Source organism: Quercus robur, chromosome 8 (genome assembly GCF_932294415.1).
Source record: "Quercus robur chromosome 8, dhQueRobu3.1, whole genome shotgun sequence".
NCBI lineage: Eukaryota > Viridiplantae > Streptophyta > Magnoliopsida > Fagales > Fagaceae > Quercus > Quercus robur.
Genome location: NC_065541.1, coordinates 34,878,312 through 34,901,288, shown reverse-complemented (window position 1 = coordinate 34,901,288; position 22,977 = coordinate 34,878,312). Strand labels below are relative to the sequence as shown.

The 22,977-nt window shown below is 34.7% G+C and overlaps 1 pseudogene; it reads left to right on the top strand.

The window, feature by feature from the left end:
• Positions 1-3,990: 3,990 nt before the first annotated feature.
• The window catches only part of LOC126695319 (cellulose synthase-like protein H1), a 106,268-nt pseudogene continuing 87,281 nt past the window's right edge, over positions 3,991-22,977 (top strand).

The following is a 22,977-nucleotide window of genomic DNA, read 5'->3' as shown; positions in this document are numbered from 1 at the left end:
CATAAAGCAACCCGACATCCAGAGATGCCTCCCAAATGATTACATCTGAACAACGCCTCATGGGCATCGGATGTAACCACACAAGGTCAAGCCTGCAAAGGGCACCAAACATGGCAAAGCCTAGAACATGAGAGGCTAACACAAAGCATAAAACATAGAAACAAGCAAGCATAGACATGCAAATAAGGATGATCCAAACCATTTTATGTGGGCCTTGGTGTATGGACGATGACAAAGACCATAGGGTCTAGATCGGGTTCTAACCATTAGGCCAAAACATAAGAAAATGCAATAAAATGAACAAAAGGGCTACAATAGCAGATGACATGACAAACAAGGTCCAGGTTTAAGCACATAAACATGGCGTGAAGTACGCAAGCACATAGATGATGGCATAAAGCATGTAGAGAACATAGATCCAAGCATATAGGCATGTGAAAACATAGATCTAGACATATAGGCATAGAAACATGAATGTAAACATGTAGAAGCCTAGCACATAGACATGGAAGAACATGGATCCAAGCATATAAGCATGTGAAGACAAGGATCTAACCATATAGCATGGAAATAAACATGTAGACACATAGATTCAAGCAAGGCATAGCCAACAATATCATACAAGCATGTGAGCATGTAACCCTAACATCATCCTAGAACAAAAAGAGGAACAAAGCATGGGAAAACATAGCATATAGCATAAAGCATGTAGATCTAAACATACAAACATGTAAGGATGTAGATCTAAGCATGAAACATGGCATAAGGCATAAAAAACAAGGAGATTTAGGCTAGAAGCACAAATAAAGCAAGAAACATGCTAAAGAAAGCAATGAATCATGTTATTCAAGCAAAAAGAACAAGATAAATGCTAGAAAAAGATTTAAAAAGCTATGGGTGTGGATAGTAGCTAAAAAGCTACGTCCACACCCCTAAACCCCAAATCCCAAGGTATTGAACCAAGGAAAAGAAGATTGGGTATATGAATAGCAACTTATATTTTTGGTGAAGAAGGTTTTGATGTGTTTTTTGTGTTTTTAAGGGAGTGAAAATGTGTAAAAGACGTCCAGGTAGAGAGAAAAAAGCCCAGAAGTTCCCTTTTTTTTTTTGGTTTGGAGGTGCCTGGGGCCTTTTTATAGCCCCGACACGCTTTACTAGGTGGCATCCCTTCAAAGGCTGCCACCTTCAAAAGGTGTTGGATTGGATTGATCTTGACACCCCTGAAAAGATCTTGACTTTCTATTTCTGAAAAGGTATGGAATTTGAAAATCCAACGATCGAATCAAAAGTTATGGCTTTCAGAAGTTAGTGGTGCATTAATCGGTGCGTTAACCTGGTTTTCATGATATTTTGGTCGTTCTAACTCCAATATTGACCCATAAATAGTTTTTGGATTGAGAATTTGATAATCTTCGCAATGACATTAGTTTCAACTCGTTCTGATGGCTGGATCAAAATTAGAGTTTCTAAGGCCCGTTGAGAGTCAACCCGGGGTCAAATTTGGTCAAACTTGGTCAAAGTTGCCAAAAGTCTCCGAGAAGCTTAGGTTTGATGTAAAACTATGAAAAATGTTGTTTTGTGAGGATTTTGACTTTGTTTGACATTCAGTCAACTCAGAGTTGACTAAGGGCATTTTGGTCATTTTGGTTGAAAAAGGCACTTTGAGCACTCCGATGTCCGAACGGGTTGCGCTACGTCATTTTAGATGTTCTCGCGGCCCCATAGAGAGAAAATAATATCCTTTGGATTTTTCAAAGTTCGGCACGCAAATTGAGAGCGAACAAAATACGGTATCAACAGTAGTGCACTTTGTAATTTACCCTAAACAAACACATAAGGCGGTTGGAGGGCTTCTTTTGTTAACTTTTTAGATTTTAGGGTGTAAAATCCAAATAATCCCAACTTTAGGGCTGTACTTCATAATTTTCCAAATGAAAAATGCTAAAGATACAATAGATTTTACTGGAAAAAATGGCCAAATATCATCTTTGACTGAAACAATTTGTGTTCTACCACTATTTAAGATATAATTAGAGATCTACCACATTTTAAAAACTCGAGTTCCATAAAAATTGCCATGATGGCACCCGCTGACCTGGATTATTTTAATTAAAAAATGCCATGTGGAACTCGAGGTTATGAATCTCGAGTTGTTTGTAATGTATTTCTTGAGTTTATAAAACTCGAGTACCATAAAACTGAGGTCCATATTTCTAAATGGCTGCAAATTTATGGCATGTCCCTCCTTCAGCTTTTCTTCTTTCACTTCAGTGTGTCCTACACGCATAAGCATAAGACCACCATTTCATTAAGAGATGTCCGATATGATTAACTTTGACACCTCTTTCCAACTACCCTATACCATAGGCCTTGTCTTTCTCACCTTCAGTACATATTCCCGCTCATTATCAGCCAAAAATCTGTTCAACTATAGTACTTCTACAACAACGAAGAAAGTGATCATTGTGGCTAGCATGATCTTTCCGCTGAAAGCATAGCTTGTGTTGGCCTCCAAAAGAGACAGAAAGAGCTAGAGTGATGGTTCTAGAGAGAGAGTGAGAGAGAAAGTGTGTGTGTCAGTGAGTCGGTGAGTGTTTGATGAAAGTGTATGAGTGGAACTCAATTTTAAAGAAAGTGAGTTCCACCCTCCATAGAGCTCTAGTTTTTACCACTCAAGTTCCAATGGCATTTTATATATATATTTTTTAATTCCAGGCTAGGTGTCAATTTTTTTTTGAACTCGATTTTCATAAACTTGAGTTCCATGTAGAAATTGACCTTTTTGAACTCAAGTTTCAAAACAATAGTAGATTACTAATTATTTCTTAAACAATGGTAAAATGCAAATTATTTTGGCCAAAGCTGGTATTTGGCCATTTTTGCCAAGTTTTACCACATAGAACTTACAAACTAATATGACAATAAAATATAATTGGTAGGTTTCAACTACCTTTTTTTTTAGAGAGTTTCAATTACCTAATAAATGAAAGTATAAATTTTTTCTTTTAATGTTTTGTGACAAATCAATTTGTAACTATGTAATAAAATTGTTGTATCTCTAGCATCACTATTTTTTAAATCATAAGTAGATAATAAAAAATTTAATTAAAAAAAAAAAAAAAAACTTTGGTGAATAATTCCTATTTAACGAGAAAGGCGAAAGAAAGAAACAAATACAAAAGAGATTTGGGCCATTCATATCTCAAACTGAACCAGCAAGGATCAATCTGGGAGGTCCGAGACGTTTAAAAGCATGTGATTTGTATATGTAGTTTTGTTTTGTTTTTTTTAATAATTTTATGTGTAGGTTTTGTCAGAGTAGGTTTCTGGTCAAGTGGATAAATGATTATTTTCCTTTTATAAATACAGTAGGATTTTATCTTATAATATTCACTTTATAAAAAATAATTTTTATTATTATGCTAAAATACCAATTAGATCTTTAAAAAAAAATATCTATTAGTTTATTTTTTATAAACATAGTTTAAATTTCAAATCTCTAATTATTAGACCACTAAAATTTTACTAATTGATTTGACTAAAAGCCACCGTTACCCAACTCATTTCAAACCACTGGTGAAAAAGGGAGATGTATCCGCTTTTGAATGACTATTGAGCACACTCAGCACAGTCACAGCGGCACGTGATATAATGCTGCAAAAGGGATGCAACCATCAGCATTATGCTTTGTTTGTTGTTGTTTTTATTTGTTACAGTGAGATAAAAGAAAGAGAAATAACTGTACGTTTTTTTTTTCTAATTTTTTTTAATAATTATATTATTTTTCAATTAAATAAAATACTAATTAATTTTTAATTTAGACGAAATTTGAATTTAAAACTACTAACTAGAACTATATATAAATATATATATATATATATTTTTTTTAATACCGTAGAAAAATGATTGTACTTACCGCGTGGTAGTACTTCCAAGAACATTGTCGTTACTTGTAATACTTCAAGAGCAATGGTACTGTGCAACAATAATTCAAAGGGTTCAATAACAACAGTTAATGATAAGGAATTAGTGGGAGATAAATAAATTGGTAGTGATGCTTTGGAAGATGTAAAACTAAAATCTAACTGGAATTCTTTTCTTATTTCCTTCATGGCGAACACAACCACCTCTCTCCCTCTATTTGAGAAAATCCCTCGTAAAAATACTATACAGAGAGGGTTTGATATCATTATCTTCTTTCTTCTTTTTTTACTCCTTGTTTATCGTCTCTACTTCCTCAACCATTATGGTTTCACTTGGATCCTAGCCTTCCTATGCGAGTCATGGTTCACTTTCACTTGGGTTCTTGTCATCAGCACCAAATGGACTCTTGTGGACTACAACACCTATCCAGACCGCCTCTTGCAAAGGTATAAAATATCCTCTTGTCTACAATTCTCTAATCTTCAATCATGCTATGATTTTAATGATTACACTATCATTTTGCATTGCTTTTCCTTCATCGTAGTGAAATCTCTGATGTGTCATTTTTGCTATGAATTTTACCTGGTTTGAAGCATATATGAATGATTTTTTTTTATGTTGCTCCTAACTTTTAATTTGTGATTTTTTCATATAAGGGTACCCGAAGTTGAACTTCCCTCAGTGGACATGTTTGTCACAACCGCAGACCCAGTGCTGGAACCCCCTATCATCACCGTGAACACTGTGCTCTCTTTGTTGGCAGTTGATTACCCTTCTCACAAGCTAGCTTGCTATGTATCTGATGATGGCTGTTCTCCTCTCACCTATTACTCTCTTGTCGAGGCCTCAAAGTTTGCCAAGCTTTGGGTTCCATTTTGTAACAAGTACAATGTTCAAGTGAGAGCTCCTTTTAGATACTTTTCAGGTGATGATTCCTCAACGGCCAGTGGCAGTGATACTTCAAGTAACTTTCAACAAGAGTGGAAACGGATGAAGGTAATTTGAAGGTGTAGTTAGACTTGGATCTGAATATTATTATCTTAAATCTAAAAAGTTAGAATATCTTAGAGAGCATATGTTGTCAATGGTATCTTAATACAATAAATCTAAGGACAACATTTTCTACAATTATTTACAATTATTGAGGTGAGATGTGGAGGGAATTAGTTTTGTCTCTAATACAAGGGACAACAGATACAGAATGCCTTATCTTCTTGTTTGTTGACTTGTTTGTCTTTCATGTTTTGTAGGATGAGTATGAACAGCTTAGTGCAAAAATCGAGGATGCCGTCCAAAACCAAAACATCGTGCCATGTGATTTAACAGTTTTCTCCGAAATAGACAGAAAAAATCATCCAACCATACTCAAGGTACTCTTTTATGGGTTCGGCTTCTGTATGGTGTCTGGCAGCCGGTGGTTACTGGACTCATCAGAATACAAACATGTGTGCGTAATTCAACATGTTCAGTGGCACTGGTCACTGGACAAAAGCTAGATCCCTCTTTTATAGTGTCGGCAGTTAGGCTCTTGCCTAGTGCATGCATGCATACAGCATTAGGAGAAATTATATCATTCCACTAAGAGATTTTTACTTATTTTAAAATGCCAAGTTAGAAAAAAAAATTTAAATAAAAATTAACAACTGACTTAGTAATTTTAAATAGGTATGAGTCTTTTATTAGAATGATATACAAGTGACGTGGTTCACCATGAGGACGGTATAATTTCTCCAGCATTAAGCAGTATTCCAGATTAATATGCTATCATTTTAGGAAATGCGTCATCTTTAGTGTAAAAAATGGAAAATGCTAGAAATACAAATGTTTTTACAAATTATTGATGTAGTGAGTAGTTATTAATAAATGAAAAAAATAATATTAGTAATGAGTTCATATGAGAACCAGTAAGAATTAGTCATAACAACAATTTGTAAAAATGTTGTAAAATAATTTATGGTTGTAATATTACTTGTAAAATAATATGAAAAATGTTAAAACCACAAACTATTTTACAATTTTTTTTACAGAGTGCTGATGTAGTGTGTGATTATTCTTTTTTTTTTTTTTATAGATCTAGAGTGGTTATTTTTAGTTAGTGTTACATAATTTTTTTTATTTTTTTTTATTGATATTTAGATATAAAACACCACTTAAATTTATCATCTTAGGCAACTCTATTGAGCCAACCCTAAGATTTATACACACACTATAGGATTGTAGTTTGTAGACTTTAGAAGTGTAGTTTGCAATTTATCCTAAAAGTTTTAATGACTTTAGCATTTTCCAAAATTTAATGAAAATAACCGGTTTAAAAAAAAAAGAAAAAAGAAGTTAGTCTACTATTTTTCTCACCTCCAAAAGGGTCGATGAAATATTAGACTAATAAAAACTCAACTCAATTGAAAACCATAATCACGTTGGGGAAAAAATTGTTGGCTTTAAATTTCGTAAATCAATATTATATATGGAAGATTTTCAATATTAGTTACCTAATCTTTTATATGGCCACACACTAGACAATTTCTGTTTCTTTCTTAACATCATCAAAAGTTATAATAATGCATCATCTTATCTGATTAAGGTAAAGTAAACATCTTTTCTTAAAAAATAATAAATTTTTATTTCTTTTTATTAAACCTTTGAATCAATATATTTGATTCCCTATATAAAATTAAATTTAGTTTGCATAGTATTAATTCATCAAATTAAACTTTGTTTAGTTAGTGTTACACAAATTTATTTTATTGATAGTTAAATATAAAACACCACTTAAATTTATCATCTTAGGCCCTAACTTTATCGAGCCAGCCCTAAGATGTATATACACACTATGTATATGTATATATACCCTTAAACAAAAATTCATGGTTAACACTGAATGAAAGTGCACAAATTCAAAGTGAATTCAAATTTACGTTAAGAATCACTAGTAAAATGGTAATGAAGCCTTCTAAAAGGCTTATTTTGGTTTTGTTATTGTAGGTTATATGGGAGAACAAGGAAGGTCTTTTAGATGGGTTGCCAGGTTTGGTCTATCTATCTAGAGAGAAGAGGGCAAATCATTCACATCATTATAAAGCGGGTGCTATGAATGTTTTAGTAAGATGTTTCTTACGCCAAAGAAATTTCAAAAACTCTTATATGATTTTTATAAAACCTAATAGCTTTGATATTTATTTAACTTCCATTTTATTGTTTTTATATTGTGAGTAGACCAGAGTCTCTGGGTTGATGACAAATGCCCCCTACATGCTGAATGTAGACTGCGATATGTATGCCAATAATCCAAAGATTGTTCTTCATGCAATGTGCCTCCTACTTGGCTCGAATAGTGAAAAAGAAATAGCATTTGTTCAGTTCTCACCGGCTTTCTATGATGGATTAAAGGATGATCCTTATGGCAATCAATTTGTGGTTATGCTTGAAGTGAGTCAAATTTTCAAATCTTCACAAACAAGAGTCTTTTTCCTTCTCTCTCCTAACTACAAACAATGTAATTTGTACCATATATAGAATATAGATTATAGCGTGCTATATATGCACTAACGAAAAGTACTCACTAATTGGTTTGGTTTGGTATTGCTAGTATATGGCACGCGGATTTTCTGGACTGCAAGGATTCATCTATGGGGGAACAGGATGTTTTCATAGAAGAAAAGTTATATATGGCTTACAGCTAGATAATATAGATTCAGTAAATGGTAAGAAAATAAATTTAAATTTTCATTTACCATTCCTCTACAAACAAAATAAATAGAAAATTTATTTTTAATAGTTTTATGTGAATTAATTTTATTGGTAACACTAGAAATGATAAGCATAAGGTTAGTTATGTAATTTTCTATTCTTTTTTTTTTTTTTTTAAATTTTTTATAGCATCATCAACTGTATATATATATTTTAATACATTGGGTTTGGCAGAGGAAATACTAAAAAGAGTTGGGAGTTCAAAGGAGTTGATGAAATCAGTTGCTCATGCTTTGAAGGGAAAGACAAATTCACCAGATCATCTTTCAAACTCAATTGACACAGCATACCAAGTTGCCGGTTGTGGGTATGAGCATGGTACTAGCTGGGGTAGACAGGTTAGAGAATAAAATTAATGGTACTAACTACTAACTATGCGTTTACCAAAAAAAAAAAAAAAATACTAACTATGCATTATATATTTACATTTTTATTTTATTTTATTTTTATATAAGACATAATATTGAAACCATTGATATTCATATTTAAATTTCCCTCATTTTTAAATTCTAGTTATCACTATTAGAAACACCTGGAATTGGTAGTCCTCATTATATTAATGGATATTTAAAAAAAAAAAAATTCTCTTTCTATTTTATGGTGGAATTAATTTAGTAAAAAATCTTGTAGTTTAGTGCCATTGCCTATTAGCATTTTATATAAACAGATTTAGAGTCGAATCCTCCACTCTCATTGTTGTAAACATTCAATTTTTTATTTTTTTGAAATCTAGTTTGACGTGATATTATTCATACTTTTGTTAGCTTTTTCTTTTGGTTGGGCCACTCTCATCATTATTATAATTTTTTCTAGCTGGGTTGGTTATATGGATCCACAGCAGAGGATATTCTCACTGGGCTAAGGATTCATAGTAAAGGTTGGAAGTCCGCTTTTCTAAGGCCCAACCCACAGGCCTTTTTAGGGTGTGCACCTTCTGGTGGGCCTGCCGCAATGACCCAACAGAAGAGGTGGGCTACCGGTCTGCTTGAAGTTCTCTTAAGCAAAGACTGTCCCATATTGGCCACCCTTTTTGCAAAGCTCCATTGGAGGCAGTGCTTGGCCTATCTATGGGTCCTCACGTGGGGCCTACGCTCTATCCCAGAGTTATGCTATGCTTTTCTTCCCGCGTATTGTATCATCACAAACTCCCATTTCTTGCCCAAGGTACCTTCCCATGCATTTTATTCTTTTTATGTACATTTAAGTAGTTTAAATCTTTTTTTTTTTTGGCTAAACAAGTAGTTTAATATCTTATATCATGCATAATGATCATGTTCATCATATAGTAATAGAATACATGGGGAATAAGTCCAAATTTGACAAATCATATTGATGCTGTGACAATGAAAATATAAATCACTCATTTTTCATGTCATTAATAGAGGTCAATCAACTTGATACAGCTGTTTACATTATTGGAAGCTAAAACTGTGTTCATGCAGGTCCAAGAGCAAGCCTTTTATATAGCAATAGTTGTTTTTGTCATCTACCACCTTTACACTCTATCCGAGTACCTAAGAGCTGGCCTCTCAGTCCGAGCTTGGTGGAACAACCAGAGAATGGCAAGAATAACCACAATGACTGCATGGTTGTTTGGATTTCTAAGTGTCATTCTCAAACTTTTAAGAATATCCGAGACAGTCTTTGAAGTTACAAAGAAAGACAAATCCACTTCTAGTAATGGCGCTCATGATGTAGATGCCGGTAGGTTCACCTTTGACGAGTCCCCAATTTTTGTGCCAGGCACAACCATTTTAATGGTGCACTTGACTGCGCTCGTTGTGAGCTTGTTAAATCTGCAACCGCCAGCTCATGATGGGCTTGGTTCAGGGCTAGGCGAGGTCTTGTGTAGTGTGTGGTTGGTGCTATGCTTCTGGCCATTTTTGAAAGGACTATTTGGAAAAGGAAAGCATGGAATTCCCTTATCCACTATATGCAAGTCAGCTGCATTAGTGTTATTATTTCTACACTTGTGTAGAATGACTATAATGGGTTGAGACTTTGGTCATGAAATTATTTTGTTTTCTCACAGTGGGTTGAGACTTTGTCCTTGAAATTATAAACTCAAAATGGATTGAAACTTTAATTTAGAAAATCAAAAGCTGTACTGAGTTGTTAGTCATTGAAGTAGGTGATTTAGGGTATGTTCCTCCTTGATGAGGAAGGTATTTTTAAGGGTCAGTATAGATTTGTTCAATCCACTAAGCTGGAATAGGGATTAAGTTTTTATCCTTGGTTCATAGCTAGGTTCTGAATGGCCCTCCAAAGAATCGTGGTAAGAATTTTCTCTTATACGTTCGTATCATAAAGCTCGATGTCCCATTTGATTTGTTTGTTGTTCATATGTACTCAAATCTAACAACTTGAGGTTAACTACCCGAAAATTTCTTCACCATTTTACTTTGACGGGATCTGAATGTATATTATGTGCTATCACGCATCATATGCCATCAATTAACTTTGCTACTACTTTCATGTACTTACATGGATCCTGTAACACCAATGCCCTCAAAGTTACCTCGCAAAAGTAAGAGCATTGAGTATTATGTAGGAACTTTGATGCAATTTGAAGTAGCTATTTCAAATTTGAATTTGGTTGCTCTATTTTGATTCCCTCCTCTAAACCTTGAGTTCTGTAGGAGTATTTTTTCTTGTTAGTGCAAGTTTCTATTGGAAATAATGCAAAAAAAAAAAGTTTTGTGATTTTGTAAACAACAACAAACATAACAAATTTTTTTTAATGTGTTAATATAGATAAATAAAAATTAAAAATACTCACAGAATGGATAAAAACAGAATGATGTGTGAATAAATAAAAACAATTAAATATACTCATAAATTGGATGAAATAGAATAATTAATGCAAACCTAACATGGGATTGTGTTTGCGCAATTTCCTTAAGAAATAGTTCGTCCTTAAGATGTTGAAAATTATATTTTAGGAGAAGACATAATGCATAATAAAAAAAATAAAAAAATAAAAAAAAAACTTTTGTGACTTTGTAAACATAAACAACAAATATTAAAATTAAATAATATTTAATTTGTTAATATATTAAAAAAATTAATAATCTAGCTCACATAATTGATGAAAATAGAATGATGTGTAAATAAATAAGAGCAATTAAGTATACTCATAGACATAGACGGATGAAAACATAATAATTAATTGATGCAAATCTAATCAAAGATATATAGTGTTTGTCATTATTTCCTTAAGACATATTTCGTCTATAATAAATTGTGTTTTGAGTCTCTTGTATGGGTGCTTGTTTTCTAATATACAATGGTCACAACACACATAAGAAGCACAATAATCTCCATGCACATTTGGGTGACTATATATATGTACAAAAATGAGAATGCACGAATAACTGAAATGAATTAGTGACACTATTTATACACGCACTTGGGACAAAATGGGTTTTTGTCCTTTTTGGGCAAATTAATTAGTCTTTTGCCCTTCTTCCCAAACTAAATAGGAAAATGCCCCTCTTTTAAAAATAGAGTTTCTCAAAATCGAGTAAAAAAAAAAATAATTTTGGAGCCCTATAGTGATGATTTTAAGGACCTATAGTGAGGTTTTAAGAATCTATAGTGACGTTTTATAACTTGATATCAAGGAAATCGAGTTATAGGCAATTTTATTGCCTATAACTCGATTTCATAGATATCAAGTTACAAAACGCTACTATAGGTCCTTATAAACGTCACTATAGGTTTTTGAAAACGTCACTATAGGGTTTAAATCGATTTTGAAAAACTCGATTTTCAAAAGAGGGGCATTTCCCTATTTAGTTTGGAAAGAAGAGCAAAAGGTTAATTAATTTGTCCAAAAAGGGCAGAAGCCCATTTTGTCCCACGCACTTGTACTAGTTTTAGAAGATTGAAAGTTACTTGTTTAGATTCCAAAACCCTACAATAGTTTCCTATCAATTTTAAATAATTAATAATAAATTGGATTGTTATTTTTTTCAATATTTAAATACATGGTAATATTGGTTATGAGCATTGTAAGATTGAATTTAATCAATCATCTTGTTGGCTTTATTCCGTGCCAAATTTGCTTGTATCTCAGCAATTAGTAACCCTGTATTTAGGTGGGATTGTGTAAGGTTGAATTTAATCAACCATGTGTTGGCTTTATTCCATGACAAATTTGCTTGTAATATAGCACTTAGAAACCTTGTATTTAGGTGGGAATCATGTAAGGGTAGTGTGTGAGAGAGTGTGAAGAAATGCTCAAGACAGTGTAGTGAAGTAGAGACTCGCGGCTAGGACTCGCGAGTGGCTCGCGGCTTGCAAGCCGCCAAAAGTTGCTCACGTGCAGAGCATGCAGGGGAGCTGAACAGTCACGTCACCTGGAGCACTACACGACAAAAATCCAGACTGGCCATTAAGTTAGCTCGCGACTTGAACTCGCGACTCAGTCAAGTCACGAGGTTAAGTCGCCAGCCAACCCTGTTTTTGGAAAAACTGACTCTTCGCATTCCATTCTCACACCAGTATAAATACCCCTCATTCCCACAAAATATGTGTGGCTATTCAGAAAGAAAAACCCTAAGAGAGATTTCTTCAAAACACCCACCCAATTAGAGAGAGCTACTCATTCTTAGAGAGAAATCTTTGTATTCTCTTCTCATTCCCTCTCTCATTGTCATACCTATTGAGAGGAGATTTCTATCCAAACACTACCCACACCCATTTAGAGTGTTGAGTGTTTTTGGAGTTTTGGGAAGCATTGGAAGATGCCAAGGATGGCGGATGCTATGGTCTAGTAGCGGAATCCGGTAAGCTAGAAAAGAAAAAGGTTCGGCGCAACCTCGTTGGAGCAAGAAGCTTGGAGGGTTTAGGTACATCGGGTAGATTAGGCTTGGAGGGTCTATTGCTGTTCATGTATCCCAACTACATTTTCTAGTGGATTATTGACCGCTTGGAGGGCAGCGGAGAGGTTTTACGCCGAGGGCTTCGGTTTCCTCTTCGATAACACATCGTGTGTTGTTCTTGTGTTTGCATCTCTCTTCCCTTTATCTTTGCCTTTTATTTTCTGCTATGGATGTGATTTATAATTGGCTTAGATTGATTTCCAATTCTGTTTATAGCTTATGTTCATTTTCCGCACACTAGTTGTTTGACATAAAGCTTGAATTGGTTATTTTGTATTTGGGGGTCTAAACGTTCAAGGGTGTTTTATACACATATTTGAACTTTCAATTGGTATCAGAGCAAGGTTCACTTGTTGTGGTTTAAATACCTAAGTGTGATCCTTGACCCCTTGTGTTTATTTGCCATGGATTGTGCTTTGTATGCCTCTTTGCATGATTTGGTTGGTGATGAATGTAACATGCCACATGTTTGTGAAAATGCCTCTATAAGTGTTAATCCTCATAAGTGTGATGACATGTTATTTGAATCCATGGGTGTTGTTGACAAACTCTTGAAGAAAAATGCTAAGAAGTTTCAAAAGAATTTGAGCAAGTTATTTTGTGAAAAGGATGATTTGATTGCTAAGCTCAATGAATCCAACAAATTGGTTGAGAAATATAAAAAACTTGCTGAAATTTCTCTTGAAAAGCTGAAAGAGTTTGAATGTTTGAATATGGACTTGGATGCTAAACTTGTTTTGTCTAATAAACTTGTTGATGATCTTAAATGTGAAAATGAATCTCTTAAGATGCATGCCAAGTGTTTGATTGCTGAACCCATTGATAAAATGGATGATAATATTTGTTGCAATCATGTTGTGGTACCCGACTTTGTGCCTAGTGTGTGTTCTATCTTAAAGGACAAATCGGTGTACATTCCTCCACATAAAAGAAATCAAAAGGTGGAGAGAAAACCTGTTAAGTCAAAACCTTCGTTTAGGTCTCAACCTAAGGCTTTGGATGGATCTAAGTTTGTTCCAACTTGCCACCATTGTGGTGTGATTGGTCATATAAGACCTTAATGTCATAAGTTGAAGAGAGAACAAAACCATGTTGCTAGATTCATTCCCAAAAAGCCTAGTGGACCTAAATACATTGTTTGTCACCATTGTGGTGCCTTTGGTCATCTAAGACCTCATTGCTCTAAGTTTCAAGCTCTTAAGAGAATCAAAAGAAAATAGAAACTTGAGCTTTTTGGAAGTTGTGCTAAAAAGAGTAAACTGGATTTGAGTGAAAATAGCATGTTGTTAAAGAAAATGTTTAATGCTCTTAACTCCTTGACTATGTGCATCTCCGATTCTCATTCTTCCAACCCTCGTCTCGCTTCTCTTGAGACACTCATTCCAAACAATCGTTCCATTTGGATGAGGAAGGGTTCCTATGGTTGAGCTTTTGCTCTTTTGGTCCTTGATCTAATTCTCTCGATCTTTGTAGGACTCTTCATGCATTAAATGTCATATCTTCATGCATTTTGTGCATCTTGCATTTATTTGTATGCATTGTTTCATTTTTTATCTTACTTTTATGTTTCTTTTTTTGTGTGAGTAAAAATCCAAAACCACATAAAAAGTGAAAAATTCAAAAAGTTTGATCGTATATGTTTGAGCACATATCACATGTGAGTTTGGCCTTGTACCTTTGTACAAATGGCTTTGTACATTTACGAGCTTAGCTTGTTATTTTTGCACTTATATCTTTGTGGGAAAAATCTTGACATCTTTGTGTGATTGTTGTAAATCGATCTTCAAGTTTGTCATGAATGATTTGTCAATAGTCATGTTGGTTTTGATACATGCGTAGACTTGTGCTTATATCTCTTCCTACTCTTTTATTTTTATTGCTTAAAGAGCTCAATAAATGTAAATCTCAAAATGAAAAGAGATAATGAGCTGCAAAAGCCGTCGCACATACTAGTATTCGACTAGGAAAAAGGGAAAGCGACTTATATGAAAATGTATGATGCCCAAAAAGCCAAAGGCTTGTTCATCAAATTGAAATATTAAAAATTTCAGGCATCAATCTCAAAAATGAGATGTATTGCTCAAAATGAGTTGTATTGATTCAAAATGATCAAATGATATGAATTGTAAGAAGCCAAATGAAAAGCTTCAATCTTATGTAATTATTTTCTTGTGGGAGGTCATATATGTTCACTTCTATGATTGAGATAGACCACTTGACTTAGTACTAGTTGTGTATGACTTGATTGAATTGATCATTGAAGTTTCACTCTAGACTAAGGACTATTCCACATTTGATACACACACATAACACACTTGCCTTATGTTCAATGAATGTCTTATTCATTTGTTAGATTGTACTTGTCTAAATGTGATGTGTGTGTGCTCAATCTTATATGGATTAATCCAAAAATATTTTTGATCATTTTATATGTTTTTGGAAGTGATTTTTATCACTTTTTGTGTTTTTGTTTAGTGCTTACTTTGTTTTTCAATGTTTAAACATGTTCTGGTTTGAAAAACAAGTGTCAGAATTTTTGGCCACTCATTTTGGCTACTTGCGTGAGCTGCCAGTTTTGGCTACTCGGTTTGGCGGCTTGCAAGCCGTGAGTTTAAGCCGCGAGTTCATACAGAGAGGTTTCGCGGCTCACTCGCGACTTGGCTCGCGACTCGCCAGTCGCGAGTCGCCCAGAATCAGCTTTTTAAAGAGTTTTTTCGTGGGAAACTTGTTTTAAACCTCTCCCATCCTCTCTAAAACCCCTCTTTCAATATTTTTACATCAAAACCCAACCAATTTGAATAGTTTTTCAATCCATTAACATCTATAAGGTAATTATAAACTCTTTTCATTGATTTTTGATCCTTGGATTATGTTTTGGTGAGTTTTGTGCTCTTGGTTGGGACTTTTATCATTGGGGTTGGGAAAACTTAATTTTTGTCAAATTTCTTTATGGGATTGGTTTCTTTTGTTGATATGCATTGGATGTTGGCCCCTTGTGGCAGAAAGAACATGTATTAAGGGTGGATTTCATGATATTCATGCATTGTTTCACATTATTGTTCATAGTGTGCATGCTAGGTGTTTGATAAAATGCCTCTTAGACATTTTCTCACTTGTTTGGACTCCGATGAGTACCAAACTTTGGGGTTTCTCATGTTTCCTCATTAGGAACATGTTTGGTTCATTAGTTGTGTATTTTGCACACTTTGCCCCACATGTGCATTTTTCATGCATTGGTCATGCATTGCACTTAGCCACCTCTTGCACACACCTTTGCTACCCTTGTCATGCATTGGTTTATACCTTACTTCTTCATCCTAGCATGTCATGTCTGTCTTATGCTTTGTAGAATTTTACTTTGTCATGGGTTTGAGCTTCATTTTCTCATTCATCTTGCACCTCTCATGCATCATTAGCATTGTTCGTACCTTCATCTCTTACCCTCGTTTCTTCTTGACCCTTTGTCTATTCCTGACAAAAAGGGGGACAGTATACTCTAGAATATATACCGGAGTATTTTGTCATTTTTATATGACTCTTGTGCACATCCTTAGGGGGAGAAATTCTATTTCTCATGCACATTTGTAGGGGGAGAGATATTCCATAGAGGAGATGCATATACCAAGGGGGAGAAGACATTGTGTTAACAATAAAACTTTATTGTGTTTGTTTTCTTGTATTGCATCGTGTTTGTGTTTTGGACATGCATATATCCCTATGCTATTGTGCTTCATTGAATGCATGTTCGAATGATCATTTGCTTTGCTATGTGATCATTGTAGTCATTTCTATATGACTGTTTTGGTGTATGATCAAGTTGCTCACATGTTTCACATCATGTTTACTTGATCGTAATTTGCTTGCTACATTATACTTGTCCTTTTATTACTTACTTTACCTTGAGGGTCTAATGTGTTTTGTGCAAGTGTTTCAGGTTACAAGTATATATGTTCCAAGTGCATCACAGCTTCTCATCACTTTGAAGGGGAGAAACTTTATGCACTTTTAGTTTATATTGTTTAAGTTTTTATTCAATATAATGTGTTTGTACCCATGTGCTTTTGTAAGCTTTTAGGGTTAATGTTTTATGCATAGTTTGTAGGCTTTATGGTATGTACCTTGCTTAATGCAGCCTTTATGCTATGTTGAAATCAGTACTTTAATCTAAATGTTCTGCATTTTGGTTTATGTACTGTCACTCTTGTGCCCTTGTAGGATTGTTCCTAGATGCATATGCCTTGTGTGTTATGCATTGGTTGAGTGTTGAGCATACAAGTGTCTTGCCTTGTGCATGTTAACTTGTATGTCCTTGTGTTCATTCCAAGTGTGAATGAGCATTGTGATCACTACCTTGTGGTGTTCACTTGGTTGATCAAGCCATGGTTTGTTTCTTAACTCCATCTTTGCTTGATCACATATTGCTTGCTTCATATGCATTTCATGCTTTTCTGCATACAATGATCATGGTGTATTGTTGTGTTTCAGGAGATTCATGTTCATATGATTCAAGAGCTGCACAGTTTCTAGATTTAGGTGTGAGTGAGTTTTGCCATTGTTCCCAAACTCACGTTTAAGTCTAGAGTCTGTTTTAGGGTGTTTTGTCATGGAATAGCCAAAGGGGGAGATTGTAAGGTTGAATTTAATCAACCATGTGTTGGCTTTATTCCATGACAAATTTGCTTGTAATATAGCACTTAGAAACCTTGTATTTAGATGGGAATCATGTAAGGGTAGTGTGTGAGAGAGTGTGAAAAAATGCTCAAGACAGAGGCTCGCGGCTAGGACTCGCGGGTGGCTCGCGGCTTGCAAGCCACCAAAAGTTGCTCACGTGCAGAGCATGCAGGGGAGCTGAACAGTCACGCCACCTGGAGCACTACACGACAAAAATCCAGACTGGCCATTAAGTTAGCTCGCGACTTGAACTCGCGACTCAGTCAAGTCGCGAGGTCAAGTCGCCAGCCAGCCCTGTTTTTGGAAAAACTGACTCTTCGCATTCCATTCTCACACCAGTATAAATACCCCTCATTCCCACAAAATATGTGTGGCTATTCAGAAAGAAAAACCCTAAGAGAGGTTTCTTCAAAACACCTACCCAATTAGAGAGAGCTACTCATTCTTAGAGAGAAATCTTTGTAGTCTCTTCTCATTCCTTCTCTCATTGTCATACCTATTGAGAGGAGATTTCTATCCAAACACTACCCACACCCATTTAGAGTGTTGAGTGTTTTTGGAGTTTTGGGAAGCATTGGAAGATGCCAAGGATGGCGGATGCTATGGTCTAGTAGCAGAATCCGGTAAGCTAGAAAAGAAAAAGGTTCGGCGCAACCTCGTTGGAGCAAGAAGCTTGGAGGGCTTAGGTACATCGGGTAGATTAGGCTTGGAGGGTCTATTGCTGTTCATGTATCCCAACTACATTTTCTAGTGGATTATTGACCGCTTGGAGGGCGGCGGAGAGGTTTTACGCCGAGGGCTTCGGTTTTCTCTTCGATAACACATCGTGTGTTGTTCTTGTGTTTGCATCTCTCTTCCCTTTATCTTTGCCTTTTATTTTCTGTTATGGATGTGATTTATAATTGGCTTAGATTGATTTCCAATTCTGTTTATAGCTTATGTTCATTTTCCGCACACTAGTTGTTTGACATAAAGCTTGAATTGGTTATTTTGTATTTGGGGGTCTAAACGTTCAAGGGTGTTTTATACACATATTTGAATTTTCAGATTGTTGTAAGGGTAGTGAGTGAGATAGAGTGTTGAAATGCTCAAAGTGTGTAAGAAAACAGAGACTCGTGACTGGATCTCGAGGGCGACTCGCGACTGCAAGCCGCCAGAAGATGCACACGTGCCAGACATGCCAGAAGTTGAAGTGTCATGCTAGCTGGAGCACTACAGGACAAAATAGGACAATTGGCCGTTCTGTTATCTCACGGCTGGATCTCGCGACTCAGTCAAGCCGCAAGCTAGCCTTGTTTTAAAAAACCTGACTCTTCACATTCCATTCTCATCCCAGTATAAATACCCCTTATACCCACAAAAGAAAGAGAGCTTCCAGAGAGAATTTTGAGAGAGAAACCCTAGTGTTATACAAGATTGATTCATCCACAATCTTCATATAAGAGACTCTTCAAATTCCTTAACTCTCTTCCTCTCCATTGTTAACCCTTGAGAGGTCTTTTTACCAAAAATTTTTCTCACCATATCCATTACTGTGAGAGGGCTGTTTGGTGTTCTGGGAAGCAGTTAGGAAGGAACCAATCTACATTGGTTGATGCTATGGTCAAGTAGCGGAATTCGGGAAGTTAGAAAAGAAATAGGTTCGGCACAACCTCGTTGGAGCAAGAAGCTTGGGGGGCTTAGGTACACTGCGTAGATTAGGCTTGGAAGGTCTATTACTGTTCATGTATCCCAACTACATTTTTTAGTGGATTACTTACCGCTTGGAGGGCAGTGGAGAGATTTTACGCCGAGGGTTTCGGTTTCCTCTTTGATAACACATCGTGTGTTGTCCTTATATTTGCATCTTCCTTCCCTTAATCTTTACCTTTTATTTTCTACTGTGGATGTGATTTTAATTGGCTTAGATTGTTTACCAATTCTATTCATAGCTTTTGTTCATTTTCCGCACACTAGTTGTTTGTCATAAAACTTGAATTGGTTATTCCGTAATTGGGGGTCTAAACGTTCAAAGGTGTTTTATACACTATTTAAACTTTCAAGCATAAAGCATCAAAAATCAATTGTAAGAGGCAAAGAAAAGTAAGCATACGATGTTGATAGTGGGTTGGACAAAAGAATCAGAGAGGTGGAAGGGTGATTCGACTATATATATTGTTGTGTAGATAGAACCCTAAGACTCAAATCAATAACAGTAAATAAGCGAAAATTAAATAATAAGCACATACAAAGAACACAAGAATTTACGTGGTTTGGCAAACTGCCTACCTCCACGGTAACGATGGAGAAATTTCACTATAAAATAGGGAGATATAATAGTACACAAGAACACACTCAAGAAACCCAAATCCCAATACACCCTAACTTTCTCTCACCCACAAGACAAGAAAACTCTATTCTTCTTCTTATGCGGCTGCTGCTAGGTTTTTAGGAATTGTCTCATTCTCTCTTTCCATACAACCCAAACCTAATATATATATATATATATATATATATGTCATAGGTCGGCCATACTAGAATGTATATTCCTAGTTGTATTCGGTTTAGAAGACCGAATTGGGCTTGGGTAATTCAAGCCACACGAGGCCCAACATCAACATATATATATATATATATATATATATATATATATAAAAGAACACCAATATGCAAGTAGATAAATATGATTCTTATAATGAAGCACAAGTTCTCTAATTTTATACCATTCAAATTTGATATTATTCTAATTACTATCTTAAATTAAATTAATTTCTATCACTAAAATAAAAATAAAATTTTCAATATTTATGGTTTATACCTTTCATTTCAGTTTTAATTCCTATGTTAGCCATAAATGATAGATACTAGGCATTGTGTGTATATCGACCTGTGTAGGAAGGCTCATACAGCTATAGCAGGATTTGAGTAGGGGTAAATGAATAACAATAATGTTGCTTTAATTACAACAGAATATATTAGTTTTTTGTGGAATTTTTTTTTAATAAAATGGTGTTTCTAAGAGTTCTAAATAATTTTTGCCTCTTAGAAAAAAAAAAAAAAATGCTCTGTGAATACAAGGAAGCTATAATATTTTATATTAGTCCCAATATATCGGCTTGAATGCATCAAATTAGATAACGCATTCAAAACCAAATGAACAGAGTCGTATCAAAGAGGCAAAAAAAAAAAAAACAGAATCGTATCAAACAAAATAAACAGTGATTATATAAATATCTAGGCGTAATGCGCTTGCCTTCTACATGGGTTCTGCATGTCGGTGAGAGTATGTCAGGTACGGATGATACTCCTCGATTTCTCTTCCTCCTCTTTTGAACTGTTTTTTTTTTTTTTTTTTTTCGGTTAATATATCTTTTTTTCGGTAAACCAAGATATAATATTAACTAAAAAACAAGTCTATTACAAAACAAGTTAGCATTATCAAAAGCTAACAAACTTTCCACCACAGGCGGTGGGTTACAAAAAACTACAAAATTTGAGCCGGTTTGTGCTCCAAGCTTTGCCAAAGCATCCGCACATTGATTTGCTTCACGGTAGACATGAAGCACACGCTTGTTTGGGATTTGCTTCAAGAGGCTCCTGCAATCAGAGAGTAAAGGTTCCATCATGATATTTTCAGCTTCATTGTTCATAAGTAAAACAATGCTCAACGCGTCTAACTCAATGATAAGGTTGTTCACACCCATCTCCCTAGCTATATTCAATCCATCTCTTAATGCCCACAGTTCAGCCATGAAGCTGTTGGTGTACCCGATGCCTCTAACATATCCCTTCACCCAATTACCTTCATGATCGCGTAACAAGCCTCCTCCACCTGCTTTGCCGGGATTATTTAAGGCTGAACCATCAGAATTCAGCTTCAACCAACCCCACGGAGGCTTTTCCCATCCCACTGGAATGATAGACTTGACTGGCTTGCTCCTAACTTCCAGCCCAATAGCAAAAAATTCAGTGCTATACCTCAAGCATTTTTTCCAACATTGATTATCTACAGTTCCGGTTGTAAAAATGAAATTATTTCTATGCAGCCACAGCTGCCACAGCCCCAAAGGAAAGATAATCCTCCAAGGTATGCCTTTAACATAGGCATTCATAGGGTCTTTGCAATTAGTTTCCAACCATTCTTTAAAGGGGAGGCCAAATGATGTTAATATATCGACTATGTAGTATGTATTCTCTCCTCCATTTGTTCATGTTTCTTTTTATTTTATTTTATTTTTTTAAATGAATTTACTATTAACCAGTTCTAGTTGTCACTTGTGATAGAGCATCCAACAGAGGCTGCTTTTGGTGATAATACGTACCTACCCGCTAGACAAAAAGAAAGACTACACATAGAAACAGCCAAAAGCTTGAATTTTTTTATATTATTCAAAATCTTGACTGCACCAAACCAGACACGTGTCAAACCATACATGATCTATACATTCTTTAATAGATATGAATTTTAATAATTGCTAGTAACTAATTCGTGTGATGCACGAGATTGTTTTAAATCAAATGTTAATATGTTCAGGTTTAAATATTTCTCTAATTTCAATTATTAAAAGCTAAATTGGCTCTAATATAAGATGAAACGTGTAATTATGATGAAACTATCAAAATATTACATATAAAATCATTAAAAGTGAGATAAATACAATATTATGAAGTAATATATTACAATAATCATAATGTGCTATTACATTTGGTTTAATAAGTATTACAAAAGAACCAGTAAATAGAATAAATATACAATTGTGTTTACATTTTCAAGCTTTTATCCAATACTTTTCAACAATCTATTTTCTCCCTTTCTTAGGCTCTTCTCTTTTCTCAACTTCTTCAAGCTACTTAATTTTTCGCCAAATTAGTATCAAGTATAATACCAAATTAAACCAATTCATCAAAGATTTACAATGTATAACCAAACACTCTTAATGTCAATAAATTTCATAATAACTCCACCCCAACTATTGAATGATTAAAAAAGTTCAATATGTCTATAATCTTCATGAAAATAAGTATTCCATTGGTTTTTGTCATGAAATTCAGAAATAAATAACAAAATAGATTATTCACACACAAAAACGTATTATCTTTTTGTGAAACATGTTTAAATTGTACTATATGGTTTTATTCAAACATTAAAAATACAAAAGTCCCAAATCTAGATATTTATGGCATTTGTTTCAAGTTTATGCCAAACCAAAACTAAAGGCATGCCTGAGTGCAATTCACAAAGGCTGTGTGGCTTGGTAGTGTTTAAAAATTTGTGCAGTCTTCCAAACAAACAAAAAAATCCAAAAGGGGAAAAAAAAGAATCAAAATCTGTGTGGTCTTCCAAACTAAAAAAGAACCCTAAATAAATAAATAAGGATGCAGATAATATGTGAAAAGATTGGTATTTAATAATGAAAATTAAAAGGGTGTGAGTTAAAAGGGAAAAAACCTTGGGGGTGCCTACTATATTTGCCACTTATTTTTAAAAAGTCACAAATTTTGGCCAATAACAAATAAAAGTAGAAAACTTCTAAAAAATTCATTCCAGCATTGCACAATGTAGGGATGTGTGATTAAATAACGCATATATATTTGTATGCTTCAATAAGTTGCAAGGGCACCAAACAACAGTGATTTATTAACAACACACTTGGTTGCATTCTAGCAACAGTAGTAGCAGTAGTATTAGCAGTTGTAGCACTGACAAACTATAAGTACAATACACATTCACACACCAGACATTTAAAACATTAAACACAAGGCACTATAG